Source organism: Trachypithecus francoisi, unplaced genomic scaffold (assembly GCF_009764315.1).
Source record: "Trachypithecus francoisi isolate TF-2019V2 unplaced genomic scaffold, Tfra_2.0 Lachesis_group10, whole genome shotgun sequence".
NCBI classification, from domain to species: domain Eukaryota; kingdom Metazoa; phylum Chordata; class Mammalia; order Primates; family Cercopithecidae; genus Trachypithecus; species Trachypithecus francoisi.
The window spans coordinates 90540441-90557626 of NW_022681455.1; the positions used below are offsets into that span (position 1 = coordinate 90540441).

General features: G+C 54.1%; 1 protein-coding gene across 11 annotated transcripts in view; it reads left to right on the top strand.

Annotated features, from left to right (window-relative positions):
• ADCY7 (adenylate cyclase 7) overlaps positions 1-17186 on the top strand; it is a 73083-nt gene that overhangs the window by 23424 nt on the left and 32473 nt on the right. The window contains exon 2 of one of the 11 annotated variants that reach the window (XM_033218356.1): positions 3804-3906. The exons of 7 other annotated variants lie outside the window; for them this stretch is intronic. The gene's annotated coding sequence lies outside the window, so the exon portion shown is untranslated. Of the gene's footprint in view, positions 1-3803; positions 3907-5765; positions 5899-13637; positions 14044-17186 lie in introns of those variants that run through there. 3 more of the 11 variants (XM_033218357.1, XM_033218355.1, XM_033218358.1) reach the window with 3 other exon arrangements.

Here is a 17186-nt window from a genome sequence, read left to right on the forward strand (position 1 = left end):
TTTCACCATGTTGGCCAGGCTGGTCTCGAACTCCTGACTTCAAATGATCCACCCACCTCGACCTCCCAAAGTGCTGGGATTATAGGTGTGAGCCACCACCCCCAGTCTCTTTTTTTTTTTTTTTTTAAAGACAGGGTCTCACTCTGTCACCCATGCTGGAGTGCAGTGGAGTGGTCATAGCTCACTGAAACCTTGAATTCATGAGCTCAGGCAATCTTACCGCCTCAGCCTTCCAAAGTGCTGGGATTACAAGCATGAGCCCCACGCCCAGCCTTCTAGTGCTGTTTTCATGAAAGAAGCAGCTGTTTACTAGCAGCTGTTTTCCTAGCGATGAGGGTGAAGCTGATATTGCAGAATCTCTTTGCCAGGACTAGGTCTGCTTGAGGGAGGTTTGCTTGAGGGCATGGAGGTTGGTGCAGGGAGAGCTCAGGCAGTAGAAGGTGGTCTGGAGTGCCGCCTCGGGACAGGCCACAGGAGAGTCTCAAAAAGAGAAGACATCTCAGCACTTTGGGAGGCCAACGTGGGCAGATCCTTGAGCCCAGGGGTTCGAGACCAGCCTGGGCAACATGGCGAAACCCCGTCTCTACAAAAAATACAAAAATTAGCCAGATGTGGTGGCATGTGCCTGTAGTCCCAGCTACTTGGGAGGCTAAGGCAGGAGGATCATTTGAGGCCAGACGTTGGAGGCTGTAGTGAGCCATGACTGTGCCACTGCCTGGGTGACAGAATGAGACCCTGTCTCAAAATAAATAAATAAATTTTTAAAAAGAGACAAAAGTCTGACTTGATGGTTGCATTGGAGACATGCACCCCACTCTATAGTTTATAGCTACTGATTTGACCCATTCCCTACCTCCTCCACCGCTCCATGTGGTAGGTGACATTCACCTCCAGTTTACAGAGGATAGACAATCCAGAGGGGCTGTCTGTCCTGAATCGCCCAGCAGATCGGTCCCCAGGCATCCAGTTTTGCCCACCACAGTGTGGTCTGCTGCCACGTTTGAGCCTGGAGTCAGGGCCAGGACACTGTGTTTTTGGTGAGATCAGATGGGGCAAAGCTGAGAACAGGGGCTCTGGTTGGTGCTGAGGGATTCGTGGGGGTAGTCCTTACTGGGAGGATGAGGAATTGGGCTCCTGTGAGGGCCTCCCCTACCCCGCCCTGTGCCTGGCCTCCGCTGGGCCCACTGCGGGAGGGAAGGGGTAGGAAGAGGCCTTCTGCATGGCTGGGCCAGGGTGGGCTGTCTCACGTGCTTTCCTGGACATGTGGTTGGGTCGTGCCTTAGCCGGGAGGTAGGTGGTTTGTCCACTCCCTCTCATTGCAAGGGTCACAGAGGTGGCCGGGTGGCCTGTCCCTCAGCACCGCCCCTTGCCTCCTTCCTGCTGTCCTGGAGGAAGAGGATGTGGACTTGTTCATACCGAGGTGACGCAGCATCCCCTCTCCCACCTCTCCCACTGCCCAGGGAGAGGGCAATGCTTAACCCCACTGGAGAAAGTTCCAGGTCTTTGAGGGAGCATGCAGAGTGGGTCACAGTGGATGCCTGTGTCAAAGCAGCCCATTCTAGCCTTTCATGGGGTTGGGGGGAGGCATTTACTACTTTTTAAAAGACTCATGTGGCCAGGCACCGTGGTTCACACCTGCAGTCCCAGCACGTTGGAAGGCTGAAGTGGGCAGATCGCTTGAGCTCAAGAGTTTGAGACTAACCTAGGCTACATGGCACAACCCCAACTCTACAAAAAAATACAAATATTATCTAGCATGGTGGTGCATGCCTGTAGTCCCAGCTACTCAGGAGGCTGAGGCAGGAGGATTGCTTGAGCACAGGAGGTGGAGGCTGCAGTGAGCTGAGATTGTGCCACTGTACTCCACTCTGGGTGATAGAGCAAGACCCTGTCTCAGATAGATCGACAGATAGATAGATAGATAGATAGATAGACAGACACATGTAGCCAAGAGCTGGAAGTTAGTTGGAATTAGAGAATGAGACCACATCCGAACACCAGCCAGAGAAGCAGGGGTCTTCCAGAAGTTATCCGGTCCAGCCCCCTGCCTGCAGGCAGAACTGGACTGTGCTCTGGTCCGGTGGCCCAAGTTCCAGCTCTGCTCTGTCTCCTCCCAATAGCGTGTGAGATGAACAATGGGTGGAGCCTGTTTCTCGCATCTGTGAAATGGGTTGGTAAAGGTACCCCCTGCATCAGATGGTTGTAAAGATTAAATGAGCTGATGCACACTCTGCGCCTGGCACAGCGGTGGCACTATCTAAGTGGAAGTGCTCATCACTGTCGGTGTCACGAGGCTCTCCTCTGCCTTGTCCTGCCTTGGGTGGGAGACTGGACCTCCTGGGGGAGCTGGGGAGGTGCAGGCGGGCAGAGCTGAGCTGAACAGCCTCCCTGTCACCTGCATTCCTTGGGCTAATCATTTTCTCTGTTCCTCAGTTTCCTTATCTGTAAAATGGGGCTGACGGCAGGGCTCAGGTAGGTTAATGGGAGGGCTAGCTGGGTGAAAACCCTTCCCAGGCACCGGAGACTAGTGTGCCCAGGCTGAGAGGTTGCCACGCAGTGGCTGGAGTCCCTCCAGCTGTGTGTGCTGGGGATCCCGCCAGCCCCCTCATCTGTCCAGTGGCCCCCTCCCCACCAAGGACAGTGGCACAGTGTTGCCCAGCTTGCCATAGGCATCTAGCCTGACCTGCTGCTGCCCATGGATTTCTCAACTGGCCACATCATGGCTAGGGCATTGCCCAACCCTGAGTGCAGACCTACTTGGCTGAAGCATCCTCCATTCCCCGCTGTCCCCTGGAAGCCTGGAAGCCTTTCTAGAAGGGACCAATATTGGGGTGGAGAAGGGTTGGGTGGTTAGTCTGGGACCAGAGCTCCATTCCTCTTTGGTGGCCATTTCCTTGGAACATCTAGGACTGTGCTTTCCTGCTGCCACCTGCTCTCTCATTTTTTATTTTGACAGGATCTGGCTCTGTTGCCCAGACTGGGGTGCAGTGGCCTGATTGTAGCTCACAGCAGCCTCAACCTCCTGGGCTCAAGAGATCCTCCCACCTTGACCTCCCAAAGTGCTGGGGTTACAGGCATGAGCCACCACACCCGGCCTGTCCTCTTCGATGGGCCAATTTCACAGGCATTTTCTGAGCACAGCACAGACCAGTGCGGCCGAGATGAACCTGAGCAGACTCTGCGTTAGGATGGGGTGGGGACGGCTGACCTCGGGCCTGGGAGAAGGTCCTCCCTGTTCTCAAGCACAGCCATCTGGTCAGTTTCTCCTGGCTTGTGGGGGCCTCCCAGACCGGGCCTGACTTCCCTCCCAACTCCCGCCGCTTGTCCCCATCATCCGCTCTGGGCCAGCCCCCCTGACATTTTCACCCCCAGCTTGGCTCTCTCCTGCCCCTTTCCAGCCCTTGGCCCCCACAGTTCCTGCTGCCTGGGGTTTTCCCCCCAACCGCTGCTTGGCTGTGTCCCCCAGGTGAGGGCCTCCTTCAGGGGTCCTCTAGCATGGGGAGAAGAGGGGACCCAGCTGGCTCTGCTCCTAAGCCATTCACTCAGCCACCTCCCCCACTCCCTTGGCCTTGCTTTGAGCCCCTCTCTTGCTGTGGCTAGAGCCCGAGGGATGCCGGGATACCCTCTTCTTGCCATTCCTCCGTTTATGTCCCTGTCTCCTCCACCACCGCTGACCGCTGGAAGGGTGACCCCACGACTGGGCCTGAGGGAAAGGGAAGCCAAAGGAGGTCTTTGGTGCAGGCACCCCTGTTTCCAGTTGTGTTTCCTGGCCCCAGGCTCTGCCCATTCTTGCCTCCTCCCAGGGCATCGGGACCTACTGGAGGTGACGGGGCAGAAGGAGTGGCCATGACCTTCAGACACAGGCCTGTCCCCTGGGGAGGAGCTCATGTTCCTGGAAGGCAGAAGGTACCTGTAGTGGGTGGTGCCACCACCTGCCTTCTAGGGCCCGGATCCCTGGAGGCCACTGGACCCAGGGCACCCTGATCAGGGTGCTTTGTTTTCCAGGTCCCAGGCCTGGGTGACACCCTCCAGGGTGCCCTTCCTGCCCCTGTAACTGGCCAGCTTTCCTCATGCTGGCCTCTGAAACAACTCAGTCACACTGCCTTGGGCGCAGCTCACTGAGGTCATTGCTTCCTGGAGTCACCGACTGGCTGGGCAGGGAGAAGCCTAGGACACTGGAGTGCAGCTGCTTTGCACAGATGGGGAAACTGAGGCCCAGGGAGCTCTGCAGCCTCGGGGCTGGTGTGTCTTCCTGGTGGGAGTTATGTTGGAGGGGCAGGCCCTGCCCCACTCACAAGCACGCCCCTTCGCCTCACTCATGGGAGGGTGTGGACTGGGGGCCAGTCTTGTGGGCTTGTCATGGTCCTGCTGCTGTTCTTCAGGGTCTGGGCCTCCCTACTCCTGTGCATCTCCTCGCTGGAGCAGGGGTCCAGGGTGCTGGTATAGGCTGGGATGAGACCTCCTTCGGTGTGTGTGCATCTGGTTCCTGGGCCCCCCAAGCCTGTCTCCGGTACCCCATCTGGCTGGGAGGAGGAACCCTTTTAAGTTGTGTGAAGGAGCTATTTTAAGGGGGCCTGGGCTAATGGGAAGTGGCCTCTTTCGATATACCCAGACTCTCTGGAGACACTGCTCCGTCCCCTGGGGGCAGGGACCCGCACTTCTGTATCCCTTTGTCAGGCTCAGCTCTCTTGAGCACAGGTACAAGAGCAGAGCTGCCCTTTGGGGGCGGGCAGGAAGTGAAGCTGAGACCCTGGTACTGAAGTGTGTCCCCAGTGCCTGTTTATGTCATGATTTCTCAGCCTGCTCACCCTGGTATCTGGAGCCGACTGGGGTGGCCCTGGGTGATGGCACTTGCTGTGTGCCCACATCTACGTTAAGCCCCTGAGAACTGGGTATTGTTACCAGTCCATTCTGTGGGTTAGGAAACTGAGGCCCAGAGAGGTTCAGGAACATGCCCAAGGTCACACAGCTCCTCCAAGGTGGAGCCGAGATTCACAGCCTGCAACTGGATCTCAGAGCTTGTTCTCCCAACCACCATGCTTTCCTTCCTTCCCTACTGCCCTGCCCTGGCATTTCTTTTCCTCACTTGGCTCATTTATGACACTCTGCCCCCCTCCTGGCGTGGGCTCCTCCAGGGACCCGTGCCTGTCTTGCTTGTTGTAGCAGCAGCAGTGCCTCACCCTGCACCTGCTGCAGGCGGGAGCTCAGTGGCACTTGGCAGATGGAGGTCTGGTGGCGCCAACAAGTGGCCTCTTTCCTGGTGGCAGGATGGGCCCCCTTCCATGTGCAGTGGTTCTGGGTTTATGAGGTTTTATAGCTATGAGGTCATTTCACTGCTAGAATAGGCCATGCAGTAGACAGAAGGGTTTCATCCCCATTGCTCAGGTGAGAAACTGAGTCCTGAGAGGCAGGTCACCTGCCAGAGCTCATGCAGATGGGACTGGGGACTCCAGGGTTGGGGCTTAGTCCTTAGCTGTCAGTTCAGTGCTGGCTGTACCCCACAGTCTGTGGAATATGGGGTTTGACGTCCCCGCGTACCAGGCAGGATTAGATCCTAGGAGCTAGGTAGTGCATGGCTGGACGTGCAGCCAGGTAATAACAGGTCAGGGTGGCCTGTGCTTCTGTGGGTGGTGCAGGCCCTGGGGAAGCTAAGGAACAAGGCCAGACTGGGAGGGGACGAGGCAGCCTTCCTGGAAGAGGTGGCAGCTCAGGTTGGCCCTGAAGGGCGGGCAGGAGTTCACCAGGCAGAAGACATTTGGAGGTGAGGAGGTGGGCGTGTTTTTAGATTGCCGGAGCTGGAGATGAAAGGGTGGGGCTTGTTTGGGGAACCGAAATCAGCCAAATCACGCAGCCACAGAGGAGGCCCGGGAAGTTCTGGAGGCGTTTTTTGGCCAAGGGGTGAGCAGAGACCGGGCTTGGTGTTCTGGGGGGTCCTGGGTAGGTGTGGGAGGCCTGGTTTCCGGGGCCATGGGGCTCTTGTGGCCTGAGACTCCATCACAGTGACCTCCTGTGCCCAGTAGCTCCGTAAGGGCAGGATTTGTGGAAGGAAGGAGTGAGTGACCAGGAATGGGGGCTTGGGCTCCAGGGACAGCCATGGCGAGGGCTCTTGAGCCCCCGTGTGGCTGCAGGGCCGGAAGCTGGGGCTGTGGTTGGTTGGGGAGGCCGGGTGGGGCTGCTTCCCCTGCAGCAGGGCTCTTCCGGACTCCTGGTGCGGCTGCACGAGGCAGTCCCCTCTGCGTCTCTCGCGTTCCTTAGGCCTGGATCAGGTTCTCAGGAAGCCTCGGGAAAGTGAGGGTCTTAGCGCCTTGGTTTAGGGTTAGGCGCTTTTCGAGCTGATGTCGTGGAGGCCAAACTGGGGGCCCCCGGGCCAGGTGGTGGCTTTAGGCTTGCTGTTGGGACAAGAGGCCAGGCTAGGCAGCGATGCCTCACTGGGCTCTATTGGTGGCCTGCTGAGCTCTGGGTGGGAGAGGCCTCTCCCACTGACCTCTCTGTGACTGGCTTCTCTGCTGCTCTGAGTGGGAAGGGACCTCAGAGATCCTGGAGGCCTTTCCTGCCCTGGGGGAGCCAGGCCCAGAGAGGGTGAAGAATTGCCTGAGTCACACAGTTGGTGATAGGGAGAGCTGGGACTGTACCTTACATCACCTGACATTCAGCCCAGGGCTCTATTCCCTGCACTGCCTTACCTGTGGCAGATGGGGAAACTGAGGCAGGTGGGCCACTCCTCTGCATTGCACGGGAGAGGCAGGAAATTCAACAGGAGCCCTTTGCCGTGTTGGCACTTGGAGCTCTTTTCCTGCTTGCTTTTCCCCAGGGCAAGGTGCTTCCCAGCTGAAAACTGCCTAGGGAGGTCACTGTTGAGACCATGAGCACCACGGATCCCCAGTCTTTCACTCAGGTGTCTCCTCTCACCACCTGGAAGGCTAAGCTCAGGGTGGGTGTCCTGGCCCACAGGCAGGTGCATGGGCTGGTCCCTTCGGCACCTGCAACCTTCTTGTGCACAGCTAGCCCAACCTGGGGCCCCCAGCCTTAAGGAGCTTTAGAGGCTGTCAATTAAGGAGAGGCTAATGGGCTCTACAGGCCACAGCTGCCCAGGGAGGCTTCTTTGGGGAGGAGTTCCTAGGTGGTCTTGGAGACTCCAAAGTCAGCATTCCCAAAGGAGGTTTATTAGGGATTCAATGCAAAGAGTCTCATTAACAAAAGGATGGGGAAATGTTCAGCTGTGTTTAATTCAGCAGGCTTCTTTCCTGCAGGACTTGTCAGAGCCTTTAATTTGCTAATGTATATGGGGGATCTTTAAATGGGGAAGAGGAGAATGTTGAGCTCAGCACCACCTGTGACCAGAAACGGCTGTGGATGTGTATGGCTGCACATATGTAGCTTTTCATGGCCCTGCTTTTGGGCAGGAGGCACCTCAGGAAATGCAGATAGAGAGTTAATCTGCACTGGGCCCTGGAGGAGGGGCAGGCCTGGATTTGAATCCCAGCTCCACTGTTTCCCAGCAGGTGGGCTTTGGGCTTGGAGGTTAAGGTCCCAGAGTCAGTTGCCCTGGCTAGAAATGGAGCGAGAGCACCCCCACCTACCACCCTTGGGTAGTCAGGGGGACGGGCCTCAGCCCATGGTTCTCTGCAGGTTCTCAGAGGAGATGACCAGCCAGGTGGTTTTTGGCCCAGTTTGTCTCCCAGCTGGGCTCCGAGGTCACAGAGCTTGTTTTGAGGCCTGGGTACTGCACTCTCTCCTGCCAGAAAGCCTGGAAGGTTTGGGCCGAGGACCTGACTCTGCCTAGGATGTCACCTGTGAGCTCCCTCCAGCTCAGACCAACATCACCACCTCTCTCTGACCTGGGTTGGGTGGGACGGTCACTCCCTTGAGGCCCAGATAGGCCCTACATGGAGGGGTCAGCCCACACTGTCGCTCATGGCCCTGGAAAGCTGGCCTGAGTTGCTGACCAGTGTTCTCTCCACCTCCCAGAGGCTGGGCACTCACAGGCCAGAGTGGGGACTGGGCCTCCTCACCCTCAGTGCTGCTGGCTCATGGCAGGGTTGAGGGGAGGGGACAGGTGCCGGGACCTCTCACTTCCACACCCCATAGGCCTTTCTGACAACTTGGTGATGCATGCCGTCTAGACTGGGGTGTTCTGTTCCAGGAGTGGCTCAGCACACTGCTTGCATCACCCCCAACTGAATCCTTTCAAAACCCTGTGGGGTAGGACTGTTATTCTCCTTTTGTTAAAATGAGGAAACTGAGGCACAGAGAATCTGTCAGGTCATGTAATGTATTATTTCTTTTAATATTTAATTTGTTTGTGAATGAGTGAGATGGAACCTTGCTCTGTTTCTCAGGCTGGAGTGCGGTGGCACAATCATTGCTCACTGCAGCCTTGACCTGAACTCAGGAGGTCTTCCTGCCTCAGCCTCCCAAATTGCTGGCTCTACAGGCACATACCACTGTGCCTGGCTCAGTTTTAAAATTTTTTTAGAGATAGCATCTTACTATGTTGCCCAGGCTGATCTTGAACTCTTGGCCTTAAGCAATTCTCCCACCTTGGCCTCCTGAATAGCTGACATCACAGGCAGGAGCCACTGTACCTGGCTAGGTCACGCAATTTAGGTGTGATGGATCTGGGATTCATTTTTCTTATTAGACTTTTTTTTTTTAAGTCACATAAGCAATACACTGACAATAGAAATAGAAACTGAAAATGAGAAGTGAAATTTATCCACCCTGTGAAATCAACAGTTTTGGTTTTTCTGTGTCCTGGTTCCATCTTTATTTGTTCCAGGCATTGCCGTGTGGATTTTTCACAGGATACCCTGTGACATTAGTGTCAAGTGGCCTCAGGCTTTTTGACAGCTGCATAGTATTCTATTGTGCGGTTGCATCATAATTTATTTCACCAGTTCCTGACTGATAGGTATATTATTTTCAATCTTTTGTTGTTACAAATAATGCTTCAATGACTAATTTTGTGCTTATATGTCATTTCACACTCGTGACAGTGTTTGTACGATACGTTACTCAAAGTGGATTTGGTAGGTCAAAAAGCAAGTATGTCCTTTAGTGACTTGGTTAGATATTAATAAACTGCCTTCACTGGGGATTCTACTGACTCACATTCCTGCCCAGGAGGGAATGTGAGTGCCTGTCTCCAACACAGACTTATGAGGCTTATGAAATGCTTTGATCTTTGCCCATCAGATAGGTAAAAATGGTTTTCCATGGTGGCTTTGTTTTTGTTTTAAAGATGGGGATTTTGCTTGGTTACCCAGGTTGGACTCAAACTTCTGGGCTCAAGTGATCCGCCTGCCTCAGCCTCCCAAGTAGCTGGGACTATAGGTGCATCCCATTGTGCCTGGCTACTATGGTAGTGTTTCTTTTTTTGAGACAGAGTCTTGCTCTGTCACCCAGGCTGGAGTGTAGTGGCACAGTCTCTGCTCACTGCAAGCTCCGCCTCCCGGGTTCATGCCATTCTCCTGCCTCAGCCTCTCGAGTAGGTGGGACTACAGGTGCCCGCCATCACACCCAGCTAATTTTTTGTATTTTTTAGCAGAGATGAGGTTTCACCATGTTAGCCAGGATGGTCTCAATCTCCTGACCTCGTGATCCGCCCCCCTCAGCCTCCCCAGGGAGTGTGGTTAGCTTCCTTCCAAATGCTGTGGGTTGGTTGTTTTTTTAAAAATATTTATTTATTTATTTATTTATTTATTTATTTATTTATTTATTTTGAGACAGAACTTCTCTCTGTCATTCAGGTTGGTGTAGAGGCATGATCTCGGCTCACTGCAACCTTTGCCTCCCGAGTTCAAGTGATTCTCGTGCCTCAGCCTCCCAAGTAGCTGGGATTATAAGCATGCACTTCCATGCCTGGCTAGTTTTTGTATTTTTTAGTAGAAATGGGGTTTCATCATGTTGCTCAGGCTGGTCTCAAACTCCTGGCCTCATGTGATCTGCCTGACTCAGCCTACCTAGTGCTGAGATTACAGGCGTGAGCCACCATGCCTGGCCCTTCCAAATGTTTAAGAGTCATTTAGATTGTCTTTTCTATGAACTTTCTCTTCCTAGTCTTCTCCCATTTTTCTATTGGGTTATTGGTCTTCTTTTTGATTTGTGGGAGCTTTTTACATATGAAGGAGATTAGCTCCTTGTGATATGAATCATGAATGTTCCCCTAATCTGTCATGTGTCTTTTGATTGTGCTTTTGGTAGTTTTTACCGTGTATATTTTGTTTTTTCATGTAACTGAATTTATCAGTCTTTTCTTTATGGCTTTTGGGTTTTGTGTCAGGATAAAAAGGCCATATTCACTACAGCATTATATGAGAATTCTCCCATAGTTTCTTGATGTCTTTGGAAATAATCCTGGTATAAGTTGTGAATCCAGTTTGCTTTCTGTCTTGTGGATGCTGCCTTTCTAAAGAGAATACTAGCAGCCTAAGAGTTAAGACTCAAATGCACATCCTTCCTGTCCCCTCCAGGACAGGACAGTGGTCACTCTGGGTTGCATCTGTCCATGGGCCTGTGAAATGGATCTCTTTGTTTTTTTGGCAGAGCCTCACTCTGTTGCCCCGGCTGGAGTGCAGTGGTGCAATCCCATCTCACTGCAACCTCCACCTCCCAAGTTCAAGTGATTCTCATGCCTCAGCCTCCTGAGTAGCTGGGACTATAGGCACATACCACCACCTTGGGCTAATTTTTCTATTTTTAGAAGAGACGGGGTTTCACCATGTTAGCCAGGCTGATCTCGAACTCCTGGCCTCAAGTGATCCACCTGCCTTGGCCTCCCAAAGTGCTGGGATTACAGATGTGAGCCACCGTGCCAGGTCTGTGGAGCTCTTCTTGTACCTCCCAGCCCCATTCACGTCTTGCTGTCACTGCTGGACCCACTGTCAGGGTGGGGCCCTAGGCAATGTGCGAAGTCAGCCACCACCCTCTTGTCCTGGGCAGGATGAGCACCACTTGAGGTCCCCCATGGTCAGCTGGACTTCCCCTTTCTGTTCTTCCTTATCAAGGGAAAAGGGATCAGAAATCTGTTAAATGTGGGCGTGAAAGTGTTTCTTTTCTGAAGGGGGAGGCTAGTGAGGGCAGTGCTTAAAGAAATGAATCGCTAATGGAATTTCAAGCAAGAGTGAGGAAAAAGTAGGGCTATTCCTCCAACAGGGGATCCTGGTTGATTGGTTAGTCAGTTGATAAACACTGTTGCCTGAACACCCACTGTGTTCAGAGCCCTAGCAGATATCCTGGTTGGGGCAGTGCTAAGGATTCTGCCTCCTGGGAGCTCATTTCCTGAGCAGAATTTCCTCTTGGTACCTGGCCTGACGCCTGGTGCACAGAAGGCATTCGTGCACAGCTGCTGAAGGAATGCATGGTCGAACTCCCCCGGGCAGTCACTAACTAGCATTAGAATGGGCATGAGACATAGTAGACCTGGATTCATACCCCTGGCCGCTGGAGCCTTGGGGGTGCATTTTAAAGGAGAGATTGATCAGTGTAATGCTTAACCAAATGAATGAAGTGGAGGGGAGGATTTCAGGAACAAAGACCACTTTTTTTTCTTCTTTTATTGTTGTGTCTCTGGCAGTTTTTGGTATCAAGATGATGCTGGCCTCATAGAATGAGTTAGGGAGGAGTACCTCTTCCTCAATTTTTCTGAATAGTTCCTATGGGAATGGTACCAGTTCTTCTTCGTACATCTGGTAGAATTTGGCTGTGAATCTATCAGGTCCTGGCCTTTTAATGGTAGGCTATTTATTACTAATTCAGTTTAGGAGCTCATTATTGGTCTCTTCCTGGCTCAGTCATGGGAGGATTGTGTGTCCAGGAATTTATCCATCTCTTAGATTTTGTAGTTTTTGTGTGTAGAAGTGTTTGTAGTAGTTTCTGATGGTTATTTTTTTACTTCTGTGGGGTCATTAGTAACATTCCTTTAGTCATTTCTAATTGTGTTTATTTCGATCTTCTCTCTTTATTAGTTTAGTGGCCTATTTTATTAATTTTTTCAAAAAAACCAACTCCTGGGTTCATTGATCTTTTGAATGGTTTTTTGTCTTGTTTTTCTTCAGTTCAGCTCTGATTTTTGTCGTTTCTTGTCTCCTGCTAGGCTTGGGGTTGATTTGTTTTTGCTTCTCTATTTCTTTCAGTTGTGAAGTTAGGTTGTTAATTTGAGATCTTTCTAACTTTGTGATGTGGGCATTTAATGCTACAAATTTCCCTCTTAACACTACCTTAGCTGTGTCCCAAAGAATCAAAGAACAACTTTCTACCCATCCCTAGAAATGGCTCCCTGGGGCCAGGTGAGAACCTCAGCCTTTTCCCTCAGTTTTTCTCCAGTCCCTTATCCTTTTCATTTACTGATTCAGCCTCCACCCCTAGCCCAGCCTCAACTAGGCCAGAGCTGATCTCAGAGGTATGACACAGCTCCTCCTTTGCAAGAGGGAAAACTAAGGCACAGGTCAGGCAAGAGATTTGTTCAGGGTCACAGAGCATGTTGGTGGCTAAGCTGGGACTGGAATGCAGGTTTTTGGTCCCCAAGACTGATCAGCAGCCTGTGCCCTGGGAGTGGGAACAGAGTCAGCCTGGGGGTGCTTGGGGGCTGTGGAGGGGGAGCAGGGTTGGCTGGCAGTCATGCCATTGGGGAACTTCAGCCCTTGCCCCTGCTGGCCAACTTTGCAGGCTATCATCAGGAGATGCAGTGGGGGGCCTGGGTGGGGGCCTGCCCACTCTGCATCTGCCTCTCCCTGGACCCGATGGTTGAACTCTGATCCTGCAGGACTTCCTCTGACACGAAACCTGACTTCTTGGCCATTTGCCAATTTGTCCTGCAAGCTTGGCCTCTTGAACATCATGACCTGTGCAGATGACCTGGCTATCAGCACCCCCAGTTTACTGATAAGGAAACTGAGGCCAGAGTGTGCAGGCAACTGCCACTCACAGGCCATTGGTAGCAGAGCTGGGATTGGGTGCAGGCATCCTCCCAGAGGCCGAGTGTAGTTGGGAGAGGTGTGCTATGGCGGTTAAGGCAGGTGTGGCAGGTGCTTCCCGATCTTGAGGGAGGCCCTTTCTTCATCTTCCCTCATCCTTCAGCCGTGGCGCCCTCCTCCCTCACCCATGCCACTCTGCATGCTTCCCTACCCTGGGCCTGGCGCAGGATTCTGGCTGGTTAACCTCCTCGGCCATTCACGTCACAGGCGTTTGCCAGGACCAGCTGCGGGACACACACACAGATCCCACCACGACAGTTTGGCGAGGCAGGGGGCTGGGATGTTGGACCCACAATGGGAAGGCCTCTGGGTAGGGGAGGTGCCTGGGAGAGCAGGGCATGGGGGCCACAGAGCTCTGGGGACAGGGAGGGTCTGGGGAGGGCTGGGCTTGGGGTGTGGGACCTTGAATACCAGCAGAATTGAATCCCTGGGTTCCACGAGGTTTCCTGGGGGCCTCTTTGGGTCAGGCCTGCACTGGGCAGAGCAGCTGCTGGCTTCATGGAGCTCAGGGTCTCTTGAGAGAGATCCCATTAACATGAGACTCCCTTGGCAAATGAAAAATCTGCCGAGACCCAGCCTACCAGGGGCGCTGAGAGCCAGCAGGCCCGGCAGGGGGCAAGATGGAGCATGCAGGTTTTTGTGTCTTCAGCGCGTGACATCCCAGGCAGGGTGTGGGCCCAGGGGCCTGAGTGGGGCCTCTTCCCTGGAGGCTTCCATGCCCTCCCCCGACTCCAAGGTCCCCACTTCCCCTTTTTGAGGCCACCAGGGCCCCACGGCAGCCCTGAGCCTGCTGAGGCTTGGCCGGAGGAAGCCAGGCTGTGGTTTCTGCCAAGAGTGACTGGGTGAGGAAGTGACTGTCCTGTCTGCATCTGTGAAAGCTGGGGGTTTCTAGAACATACTCTGCACAAGGGCTGTGGTTGTGCTGGGGACGCTGCCAGATCAGCTGGACTGGGGAAGGATTTCCCGAGCACCCGGGAACCTGGCCCTGCAGTTGCAGTATGGAATCCCAGTCTTCTGCTTCTAGCAGTTCTTCTGGCTGGAGAACCTGGACCCAGCCAGCCAGTATTTGGTGAGGAGACCACAGTCCTGCCTTAGTTGCAGGATAAGAGGGTGTGTGAGAGGTTGCTCAGAGGGCTTCCTGGAGGAGGAGGCCCTCCTGGAGTTCACTGACCTGAACTTGCTCCTGCAAGGCAGAGGGAAGTAATTCGACAGGGTCCCCTGAGCTCCCCACCTCTTGGTCATAGCTCTGTCCTGGGCCTTGTTTGTGGGGAAAAGGTTGGTGTTTTGGGATATTATGGGGTTTCTGGATGCCAGCACCGTGAGGGTGATAGGGACCCCAGATATCCTATGTTTAAATTCCAGCTTTTTTTTTTTTTTTTTTCCCAGACAAGGTTCTGCTCTGTCACCCAGGCGGGAGTGCAGTGGCATGATCATAGTTCAGTGAATTTGGCCTTGACCTCCTATGATGGAGGGATGAGCGGGGCTGTCTCCTCCAAGCCCCAGCTCCCTTCTGGAGGACTGCCTGTGTCTGCAGCATCACACTGTCATCTCTGTGCTGACTGGGACCCTTCCAGTTGACTCTGAACCCATTGAGGGGCCATGGGTGCTTTTTAGACGCAACAAACTGGGTCCAGAAGCCCGATGTGGACTTTGAGACTCTTGGTTGCGAGTGACAGAAGCTCAAACTGGCTGCAGGTGAAAGAGGCATTGCTTGTCTCATGTGGTTAAATATCTAGAGGTTACATAAGCTTCAGGCACAGCTGGCTCCTGTGGCCCCAGGAGGTGTTGCCACGCCCCTGTCTTGTGCCAGTTCTCCATGTTGGTGTCATTTTCAGGCAGGCTCTCTCCTTGTGGTGGCTCAGGTGTCTGCTGACAGTGCCAGGTCACCAACAAAAGAGAACGCCTCTTTCCCTGGGTCAGCAGAAGTCCAAAGAGAGCCCTCACTGCCCAGGCCTGTGGCATTGAGGCTTGAGAGGGACTTTGCTGATTGGCCATACCGGGGTCATGTGGTCCCTGAACCAGGGTACTGAGGGTTGGGAGAGGGGACATTGCACAGCAGAAGTGTGAAACACCCTCCTCCCATCTGGACACCTTCCCCGCAGGGGAGTCCCCTCCTCTTTAAAATGGGGCTGCTTACCCTGCTGTACCACCGGGCTGGTCGTGAGGTGAGAATAAGTAAGGGCCTCTGGGACTGCAGTCTCCTCAGGAAGAGGGGACTTGATACCTCTGCTCTTGGTGACTTTAGAAGTCAGACAGGACCCATGCAGTGTGGGTGAGGGAGTGACAGGGAGGCAGGGCTTGACTTGAGCTAAGGGAGGACTCAGGGCCATAGAAGTGCCCAGTGATGGAGGAGACTGCCCTGAGAGGTGGTGAGCCCCCATCGTGGAGGTGTGCACGCTAACAACAGGGTCATTTGTTAGCAAGCAGGTGTGCACTAACAGCAGGGTCATTCAATCCAGGGGGCCCTGGATTGGATGTGTCTCAGACATGGCAGAAGGGTTCCTTTATCCAGGGCCTTGTGGGGAGGCCCTCCCTGTTGCCAAATGAGTCGAGGACTGGTGGAAGAACTGGTGATTGGACAGGAGGCCTGGAAAACTTCCCGGGCAGGGGGTGCCTCTGGGTCTGGCTTTGGCAGGGTGGTTCCTAGGGAGGAGCTGGCCTGGGGACATGCCACTGGTGGTGGGTTCCTGGACCCTTCTGGAGATGTGATCAGTGAGTTCATTACCCCCAGGCCTCACGGTGCCCGGCTTGTTCCAGAAGCTGGCCAAGGTTCCTGGATGGGCCGAAGTCCTTGTGCCCATGCTCTCCACTGTTCACCTGCCCCTGCCTGCTGTTGCCCGGAAAGTGGCCTAATGAGTTCCTTGAGAGGCGTGTTTACCACGCCTGGGTTCCCACAGGCCCTTGGGACCCTCTCAGCTGGTTCCTCCCTCTCCTCGTGGTGGCCCAGGCTGGCTTTGCCTGGGGTGGGTGTGTCCACACACTCTTACACCTGCACTTTCACGCACGTGTCTGGCCGCCTCAGCTCTGGTCTGGGGGCTTTGCCTGGGAGATGGAGCAGCTGTGGGGAGTGGCCTCAGCCCTCTGGTGTTTGGAGCTTCTCAGTCTGGCCGTCCTGGTGCACTGGTGTTTGGCAGCAGGCCAGGGGGCAGGCAGGGTTGCTGTTTGTGTGCTGTGGCATCTGGCTCGGTCCTCCGGGATGTCAGTGGGGAAGCCTGGGCTGAGGAGCCCTGGTTTGGGAGCTGGCAGACCCGGGTTTGCATCCCAGCCCATCTGTCTACCAGCTCCAGCAGTGTGATCTTAGGCAACCACTCTGCCTCTCTGGGCTCAGTTCTGCGTGTGTGAAACGGTGGTGCCACCTTGGCCTTTGCCGGTTGTGAAGATGAGAGTGAATGTGTGTGCAGGTGCCAGGGGTGGCAGGAACTGCTGCTGTTATTACTGCAAAGGGCTATTTTGGGGTGGGAGGGGGCTGGATTGAATGTGTCTCAGGCAGGGACCTTATCTCGTTTGGCAAACCCTGCAGCACAGGGTTGGATGTACATGGTTAGCACACAGTAAATGCCTCTTGTGGAATAGACTGGTTAGTTTAGATTTAGAAGTTGTAAACTAGTGGGCTGCAATCACTGCAAAATTTGAAATCAGCTGCCAACATTTAAAAATAATTTTACATAGAAATCAGATTTGTAGCCTGTCTGAGCACTTTAGGCACTTTGACAGCTCTGGGCCGCACCCCAGAAGGGTTGCCCCTCATTGAACAGGTGCTAAGGCCTGTAGACACCTGCCCAGGCACTGAAGGAGACAGGGCCCCTCAGCAAATGACCCCTTCCTCCTTCCCCAAATATGTGGTTTTTCCATTTTGTTCCTGGTGTGTGGTGATGGAATAGGAACTTCCAGAGGAAATAGAGCCTGAGGTGGCTCCTGGAATCAAGGTGGCCCCTGGGATCTCATAGTAGCAGGTGTTGAGGTTGGGGGGCTTCCCTTAGACTTGGGGACCCTGGATATTCTGCTTTTTGCCTTTGGGGGCTGGGGGCTCGCCTGGCCACCTTCCCTCCGCTGGACCAGCTGTCCTTGGAAGCTTCTGCTGGTGGCTGGCCATGTGTGCCCCATGACTGCCCTGAGCCATCCCGTGTCTCACAGCCTCCCTCCTGTGAGACAGCCTCTGCCTCTGGCCCTGTCCTGGTTCCAATCCAAGGCAGGCCTGGAGGACACTGGGGG